Source organism: Scyliorhinus canicula, chromosome 12, assembly GCF_902713615.1.
Source record: "Scyliorhinus canicula chromosome 12, sScyCan1.1, whole genome shotgun sequence".
NCBI classification, from domain to species: domain Eukaryota; kingdom Metazoa; phylum Chordata; class Chondrichthyes; order Carcharhiniformes; family Scyliorhinidae; genus Scyliorhinus; species Scyliorhinus canicula.
The window spans coordinates 74,248,687-74,258,050 of NC_052157.1; the positions used below are offsets into that span (position 1 = coordinate 74,248,687).

General features: G+C 48.1%; 1 protein-coding gene across 1 annotated transcript in view; it reads right to left on the reverse strand.

The window, feature by feature from the left end:
• The window catches only part of LOC119975074 (rho guanine nucleotide exchange factor 1-like), a 97,897-nt gene extending 94,013 nt beyond the window's left edge, over positions 1–3,884 (reverse strand). The window contains exon 1 of the mRNA XM_038814579.1: positions 3,764–3,884. The gene's annotated coding sequence lies outside the window, so the exon portion shown is untranslated. The remainder of the gene's footprint in view (positions 1–3,763) is intronic.
• Positions 3,885–9,364: the final 5,480 nt, after the last annotated feature.

A 9,364-nucleotide genomic window follows, 5' to 3' on the forward strand; every position in this document is an offset into this window, starting at 1 on the left:
TGCTGCCAGTTCATCTCGTCGCAGACAGGCTCAGTTGTAAGACTATTAAAACCACTGATCACTTCCAACCACGTGTCTTGTGATTTGATGGTCACATCAGACACACACGCACACCCAAACACACAAAGATAAACAACATCAACATTTTGGTGCTTATTGATCAGAAACGGGCAGCACGGTGGCACAAGTGGTTAGCACTGCTGCTTCACGGCGCCGAGGTCCCAGCTTCGATCCTGGCTCTGGGTCACTGTCCGTGTGGAGTTGCACATTCTCCCCGTGTTTGCGTGGGTTTCGCCCCCACAACCCAAAGATGTGCAGGGTAGGTGGATTGGCCACACTAAATTGTCCCTTAATTGGAAAAAATGAATTGGGTACTCTAAATTTTAAAAAATAATAATTGATCAGAAACTGAACTGGACCAGAGATGTAAATACTGTGGCTACAAGAGCAGGTCAGAGATTGGGAATCCCACAGAGCAACTCCCCAAAGGCTGCCTACCATTTACAAGTCAGAAGTGTGTGGAATACTCCCCACTTGCCTGGATGAGTGTAGCTTCATCAACATTCAAAAAGATCAACACCAAGCAGGACAAAGCAGCCCACTTGATTTACACTCCATCCACCACATTCAAAATTCATTCGCTCCAGCACCGATGCACAATAGAATTTGTGTGTACCATCTATCAGATACACTGCAGAAACTCAGAAAGGCCCCTTCGGCAGCACCTTCCTAACCCATGACCACTACCATCTAGAAGGACAAGAGTGGCAGATATCTGGGAACCCCACCACCTGGAGGTTCCCCTCCAAGTCACTCACCACCCTGACTTGGAAATATATTAGCTGTTTCTTCACTGTCGCTGGGTTAAAATCCTGGAATTCCCTCGCTAATGGCACAGTGGATGTACCTACACCACAGGGACTGCAGCGGTTCAAGAAGGCAACTCACCACCATCGTCTGAAGGGCAATCAGAGATGGGCAATACATTCTGGGCCTACAGATTGACTGTGAAAGGTAATTTAAAAAGTCAAACAGAGATGTGAACAGCCACACATCCAGAGGTAGAGACAGGTACATATCCTCTCACACAGTGCTTTGAAGCAGTGCATAGGTGGATAATTTATCCCCAGTCCTGTGACTGTGATCAGGGAAAGATGATGCATTAATCACCACAAACACCAATGATGTTTCAGGTACACTCTGCCAAAAAGCAGATGGAGGCGCCATTTTACTAGTTATGGTTTTATTGTGTGTACCATGAATATCTATAACAACTTCACAGAGCACCAAACAAATTAACTACAAACATTCTGGAAAAACACAGTAGATCCTCCTTGGGGTCATATACTGAATAAAATCAGAGATTGGCACACAGACCCATTTGTGTGGAACCTGAACACTAGTGTGTGTGGAACCTGTACCCTAGTGAGGGTCAGTGTGTGTGGAACCCGTACCCCAGTGAGAGTCAGTGTGTGTGGAACCCGTACCCCGGTGAGAGTCAGTGTGTGTGGAACCCATACCCAGTGAGGGTCAGTGTGTGTGGAACCCGTACCCCAGTGAGAGTCAGTGTGTGTGGAACCCGTACCCCAGTGAGAGTCAGTGTGTGTGGAACCCATACCCAGTGAGGGTCAGTGTGTGTGGAACCCGTACCCCAGTGAGAGTCAGGGTGTGTGGAACCCGTACCCCAGTGAGAGTCAGTGTGGGGGGAACCTGTACCCCAGTGAGAGTCAGTGTGTGTGGAACCCGTACCCCAGTGAGAGTCAGTGTGTGTGAGACCTGTACCCCAGTGAGAGTCAGTGTGTGTGGAACCCGTACCCCAGTGAGAGTCAGTGTGTGTGAGACCTGTACCCCAGTGAGGGTCAGTGTGTGTGGAACCCGTACCCCAGTGAGAGTCAGTGTGTGTGGAACCCGTACCCCAGTGAGTGATAGTGTGTGTGTGGACTCTCCCCATCAGTTCTGACACCAAAATTGTGGCGGGTGCCGGTTTCAAGCCAAATCACAATTCTCCGGTGCCTCAACAGTGGTGTCAATGCGTTCCTTTCCACGCGTACAGTAAACTGTGCTGGCATATCATTAGCGGGCCTGACCCAGTATTCTCCGGGGCTTCCGCGATTCTCCACCTCCACTGGGGGGAATTCCCGCCGGCGAGGTTCATTTGTACTTTTAAAAATTGTGAAATCGGCGCGTTGGCTGCTGAGGGAGCGAGAGGAGGTACAGAAAGAATCCAAAATCGCCGCAGTTTGGTGACAGGTGTGCCTCTGGCCGGGGGGGCTTCTGCCAGGGCCGGGAGGAGTAGCGAGGCGGTGGCCTGGCGGTGGGCTGTGGGGTCGGTGTGGGTGGGCATGGAATACCATCGCAGCAGCCTGCAAGGCTGCCATGCAGCTGGGCACGCTGCTGACTGTGCACTGTGAACTTAGGGCCACGGGTCGCATGGGTGTCCTGCCAGGCCACCTAGCAGGCCACCCCCTAGGTGCCCTATGGCCATAGCTAATGCAGCAGCTGTATGGGCGTGCTCCGGCGCAACCAGAGCCATCTTGTTGGCTGGGATGGTGTGTGTGGGGAGTGAAGTGTATATAAGCAGCTGCAGCTTGTCAGCCTCCTGAGTGTCAATCAGGGACCCAGCAAATCTGACAAATCCGGCATCACTTCTCACTGGAATCGTGTGTGTTCCACATGGCACCAGTGCTAACCCCTCAATGGTGACTGAAGCGGTCCAGGTGCAGCATCACTTTTGCTGACGTGGAAATCCACAAACCCTGCCGCGGCGTCAACACTTAGTCTCAGAAACTGAGAATCCTGTCCAGTCTGTGTATGTGTGAGGGAGAGAGAGAGGCAGGGAGAGAGAAAGAGGATGGGAGATAGTGTGAGAGAGACAGAGAGAGAGATACAGAAAGAAAGAGAGACAGAGTGTGTGTGTGAGAGAGAGGGAGAGAGACCGGAGGAGAGGGAGAGAATGGGAGAGAGACAGAAAGGGAGAGAGGGACAGAGTGAGCGAGAGAGACAGAGGGAGATGGTGGGTGTGACAGAGAGAGACAGAGTGAGAGAGAAACAGACAGCTGATGTCAGATTGTGATGACCATTTGCCACACTCCAACACAATGTGACCCGTGGACACTGTTGGCTATTTGTCTGAGGGGGGCGGCACACCTATCTGCCCATGTGGTGAGAGAGGCCTCTCTCTGAATTTAACAGGCAGGTTATAAATGCGTGGCTTGAGCTGCACAGAAACAGCCAGTTCCGTCAGCGAACAAACCTGCACAAAGACCAAATAAAAGACATATGGTGACCATTAGACAGCTGCCATCTTTGTTGGGGAGAAGGGGCTGGAAGGGGAAGAGTGAAATTACCAGTGGTCAAGGGGTTTCGGAGCAGTGAACATTCTCTCTCTATCTCAATCTCTCTTTCTCCAACTAGTCTTTTATCCTTTTGGTCCTCAGGTCTACACGGAGCAGAGCCTAATAACAAATAAGCACCATCCTTGCCCTTCCTGCACATCACCCAACCCCCCCAGCCCCCTGACTCCCCCTTTTGCTACCACCATGTACACTGGGATGGTGCCACAGAAGTAGAAGCTGGGTGAAAGAAGCCATCTCCAACTTCCTTTTGCTGTGCACAGTTTAAATGAACAGAAGGCTCACCCGGCAGCATTTCCTCCCAGCTCTCGCTGTCACCACGCCCACCCTCTCACCCTCCATCTTGCTCGTTCTCTCTCCGCACTCTCAGCTTCCCACCACGGACCGAGAGAGGAAAGCTCCAGGCTTACCTCGACCTGCTTGTTTCCGGCCCGCTCTAACTTTTACAGCTCCCGGACGGACCACATTCACCAGCAGTAGCAGGAAGCACAGAGACTCGCTGTTATTTTCCGGAGATCAGGCTGCCCCCAAACTTCCTCTCAGCTCAGTCTGGGTCACGTGGGCCGAGGTGACTGCTCACTGCCAAAATCCCCAGCTGCCAGTTTGGCAAGGAGCAAATAGAGCGGGAGGATCCAAGAGCAGCGAATTTTAATCTATATCAAACCCCATGCTGTACCTGTCCTGGGAGTGTTTGATGGGGACACTGTAGAGGGCACTTTACTCTGTATCTAACCCCGTGGTGTATCTGTCCTGGGAGTGTTTGATGGGGACAGTAAGGAGGGAGCTTTACTCTGTATCTAATCCCGTGCTGTACCTGTCCTGGGAGTGTTTGATGGGGCTAGTGTAGAGGGAGCTTTACTATGTATCTAACCCGCTGCTGTACCTGTCCTGGGAGCGTTTGATGGGGACAGTGTGGAGGGAGCTTTACTCTGTATCTAACCCCGTGCTGTACCTATCCTGGGAGTGTTTGATGGGGACAGTGTAGAGGAGCTTTACTCTGTATCTAACCCCGTGCTGTACCTGTCCTTGGAGTGTTTGATGGGGACAGTGTAGAGGGAGCTTTACTCTGTATCTAATCCCGTGCTGTACCTGTCCTGGGAGTGTTTAATGGGGACAGTATAGAGGGAGCTTTACTCTGTATCTAATCCCGTGCTGTACCTGTCCTGGGAGTGTTTGATGGGGACAGTGTAGAGGGAGCTTTACTCTGTATCTAACCCCGTGCTGTATCTGTCCTGGGAGTGTTTGATGGGGACAGTGAGGAGGGAGCTTTACTCTGTATCTCACCCCGTGCTGTACCTGTCCTGGGAGTGTTTGATGGGGACAGTGTGGAGGGAGCTTTACTCTGTATATAACCCCGTGCTGTACCTGTCCTTGGAGTGTTTGATGGGGACAGTGTAGAGGGAGCTTTACTCTGTACCTAACCCCATGCTGTACCTGTCCTGGGAGTGTTTGACGGGATCAGTGCAGAGGGACCTTTACTCTGTATCTAACCCCGTGCTGTTCCTGCCCTGGGGGTGGTTGATGGGCACTGTGTAAAGGGAGCTTTACTCTGTATCTAACCCCGTGCTGTATGTGGTGATCTACCACTGTATATATATGTGTGTGCTTGCATTAGGGGATGTATGACAGTACCTGTATTACAGGTTTTCAGGTAAGCCCCTGCCGGCTAGCTCCGCCCACAGGGATCAGTATAAATATGCATAAGTTTCCCTGAGATGCTATTCTACAGCTGCAGCCGAAGGAATAGCATCTCACTGTAATAAAGCCTCTCTTGTACCGAATCGAGCCTTTGTGTGCAATTGTTAGCGCCACACTGTACCTGTCCTTGGAGTGTTTGATGGGAACAGTGTAGAGGGAGCTTTACTCTGGACCAAACCCCGTGCTGTACCTGTTCTGGGAGTGTTTGAAGGGAACAGTGCAGAGGGAGCTTTACTCTGTATCTAACCCTGTGCTGTACCTGTCCTGGGGGTGATTGATGGGCACTGTGTAAAGGGAGCTTTACTCTGTATCTAACCCCGTGATGTATCGGAATATACCCGGTTTCCTCCCACAGTCCAAAGATGTGCGGGTTAGGTGGATTGGCCATGCTAAATTGCCCGTAGTGTTCTAATAAAAGTAAGGTTAAGGGGGGGGGGGTTGTTGGGTTACGGGTATAGGGTGGATACGTGGGTTTGAGTAGGGTGATCATGGCTCGGCACAACATTGAGGGCCGAAGGGCCTGTTCTGTGCTGTACTGTTCTATGTTCTATGTTCTATGTACCTGTCCTGGGAGTGTTTGATGTGTACAGTGTAAAGGGAACGTTACTCAGTATCAAACCCCTGCTGTACGTGTCCTGGCAGCTGTCTATCCCCAATATTCCTCTGGGAATTTGTGCTTCAGCCATCCAAGGTCTGGAAGTGAATACAATGTCAAGGGCCTCAGCCACTTCCATGGCAACAGGCCAGATTTGCTGTGAATATAGTTGCAGGAATACTGGGCTGCTGTTCCTCATTGCCCTTTGGAAGGCTTAATCGGCTGAAAGGAGATTTTCCTCGGCTACTCACACACTCTGGATGCTGACAGCTTTCCGATATATTTAGCTCGGGAAACCAGAGCAGGAAAGTCCCTCAGGAAGACAGCCTGGGGAACTTAGTTCCCTTTCCATGCAAAAAGCAAGAACATCAAGTTTAGATTCCTGTAGGAATCCTGTAGCTCACCAATTGTGGAGAAAGGGAATCACTTTAGGAGACTTCAGGACAATTAATCATGTGCCGTACACTGAACACCCAGCCTCTGTGTTAAACAGGCCAGAGATGAGGACATGTCAGAATTTTCCTCTCCTCCTCGCACTTCAGGGCTTGTCCAAAATACCATTATAATATGACTAACAAACACATTCAGACACAGCCAGCATGGGGTTAGTCTAAAGTTCACTCGACACTGTCCCCATCAAACACTCCCAGGGCAGGTACAGCACAGGGTTAGATACTGAGTAAAACTCTCTCTGCACTGGCCCAAACACTCCCAGGATATGTATAACACGGAGTTAGATACAGAGTTCAGCTCCCTCTACACTGTCCCCATCAAACATGACGTATACGTAATGACATGTGGAAGGTGTTGACCTGCCCACCCTCAAGCAAAATGCCCTGCTCGAGGAAGGATTTGCTCACAATGTGGCAAAGACAACCACTTTGCTGCTCAGTGCATAATCACTCACACATTTAAATTTGTGAAGTGAAATTCAAACAGATTAATGGTAGAAGTGTGGATACAAAGGAAGAAGGTTTTGAAGAAAATGTTTCCAATGATTTCGATGCTTATTCTTTGGCAGACTTGTTCTTCATTGGCATCATTGAGAAGTATGATAGACTACAGAAGTATCATCACCTCTCAAGATAATCCACTCCATCAGCATTGATGCGGAATGGAACACAGTATTACAAGTCAATAATTCTCCAATCAATCTTAAGCTTGATACTGACGCTTCTGCCAATTTGTTCAATCGGCTTGACTTCTCGAAGCTGAAGCAAACTCCGAAAATTGATCAATCAACTTGTCAACTACGTGAATACAATGGCAATGTCATCACTTCAATGGGATCTTGCTACTTGTTAGTTATCAATAATGACATAGTGATTTCTCTAAGATTTGAGGTTGTTGATTCAAACAAGTCTTCACTCTTAGGTGCGCAAGCCTGCAAGGATTTACACTGAATTCAGAGGATTTATAGTGCGAGTTCATCTCAACCAATGATTGAAGATGACATTCAAGGGATTCTGGATCGATTTCCAGACATCTTCGAAGGCATGGGTACTCTTCCCTACCGTTACAAAATTCTATTACGAACGGATGCCAAACCTGTGGTACACCCGCCAAGAAGAGTTCCTGCACCACTCATAAGAGATTGAAACTTGAACTGGCAAGATTCCAAAATCAAGGCATTATATCAAGAATCACAGAACCGACTGACTGGGTCAGCTCCATGGTTTGTGTGAAGAAACGTTCTGGTGATCTGAGGATATGCATTGACCCTAAAGATCTTAATAAGAACATTAAGAGTGAGCACTATTCCATTCCCAAGAGAGAAGGAATCACTAGCGAGGTGGCTAAATCTAGCTATTTCCAAATTGGATGTGTCCAGAGGATTTTGGCAAATGCAACATAATGAATCCAGTGGAAAGTTATATACTGTTGGTAGGTACTGTTTTAACAGGATGCCATTTGGGATTATCTCAAGAGAAGAACACAACTCACGATTATTACAGGTATTTCAAAGAGTACATGTTCTGAAATTCCTTGGAGACCAGATTGTAGAACATGGTGTGCGACCTGACAACGACGAGAGTGCTGCCATTCAACGAATTAAAGTCCCCGAGGACAAGAAGGCCGTTTTAAGATTTTCGGGTGTCATGAATTTTCAAGGAAAATTTTCAAGGAAAATTCATTCCCAACCTCTTGTCCAGAACTATTGTTCTCAGAAATCTCATCAAGAAGTCTACCACGTTTGATTGGACTGACAATCATCAAAAGGAATGGCTCGATTTAAAGACTCAACTGACTATTGCACTTCTTCTTTCGTTCTTCGATCTGAACAGAGAGACAGAAATTTTGACTGATGCGGGTCAGAGCGGAATAGGAGCTGTTCTGTTGCAAAAGGACAACAACTCGTCATGGTTACCTGTTGCCTATGCTTCCAGAGCTGACTGAACAACGGTATGCACAAATTGAGAAAGAATGCCTTGGTTTGCTGACAGGTGTTTTAAAGTTTCATGATTATGTTTATGGTCTTCCTACCTTCCTACCTTTACTGTTGAAACTGACCACAGACCACTTGTACATTTCAGAAAAAAAGGACCTAACTGATATGACTCCGAGATTACAGAGGATTGTGATGAAGCTTAGGAGATACCTCATCTATACTCCAGGCAAGGACTTAATAATAGCAGACGCTTTATCACGTTTGATCAATTCAGAAGAAGAACCTCATGAATTCATACAGCACATAGAAGCTCAAGTGCAGCTTCGAGCTGAAACTCTTCCTGCTTAGATATGAAACTGAACCTCATTCGTGAAGAAACCAAGAAGGATTCAATGCTTCAAAGAGTCATAGACCACCTCAACAATAGTCGGCCAAAAGGGCATTGCTCCAAGTTCAGGAATATTCAAGCAGAGTACCCAATTATTTTTTTTCCAATTAAGGGGAAATTTAGCATGGCCAATCCACCTAACCTGCACATCTTTTTGGGTTGTGGGGGTGAAACCCACGCAGACAAGGGGAGAATGTTGTTGCTCGTTGTGTTCTCTCTTTAATTGGCTCTGTTTATGGCGGTTAATATGGTCGCCATCCTTAAATCTAATTATGCTTGCTCAAGAGTCACCAGGTATCTTTCGATACCGCCACAAGGTTCAAAACCGAATACTGATCAAAGACTCGATTAACCAGTTAGTAAGTTCGAAATCAATGCTCATTTATTTACACACACAGTCAATTGTACTCATGCACAAACTTTACCAACTAAACTATCACTATTATTAAAGCCTATACTTAGCTTCGGGCGCCCACTCAGTCAGTTGTCTGGTTCTGAGGCTGCTGGGGTCGAGCTGGTACGGAATAGCAGGTAGGAGCGTCTATCTTGTAGCGTGTGTTGACTTTGGACTTACTTGTTCTGGTGCAGCTGCTAGGCAGGCCTCTCGCCACTGAGAGCCAAGGCCAAGAAGAACGATTCTTTCTTATACCCAAAGGGGGCTTCGCACACTTTTGGATGGTCCTTGAACTTGGTCCCAATTAATTGGACCATATCCTGATCATTGGTATCGATTTCCTCCAATAATGGGGTGGCTGCCCTGATTGCTGGGCGGGCCCTAGGTGGCCGTTGGCCTGCTTTGTTCTAGTCTCCTCTGGCCGGCGCCGGGGTGTCTGCTTTAGTATCGTTTACCTAAATGTTACTCTTTTGTCCCCAGAGATGGCTCATTAGTATGGTAATGGTTTTGCAATATCGGTCTTGTCTGGGAGCTACAGCTCCAATCA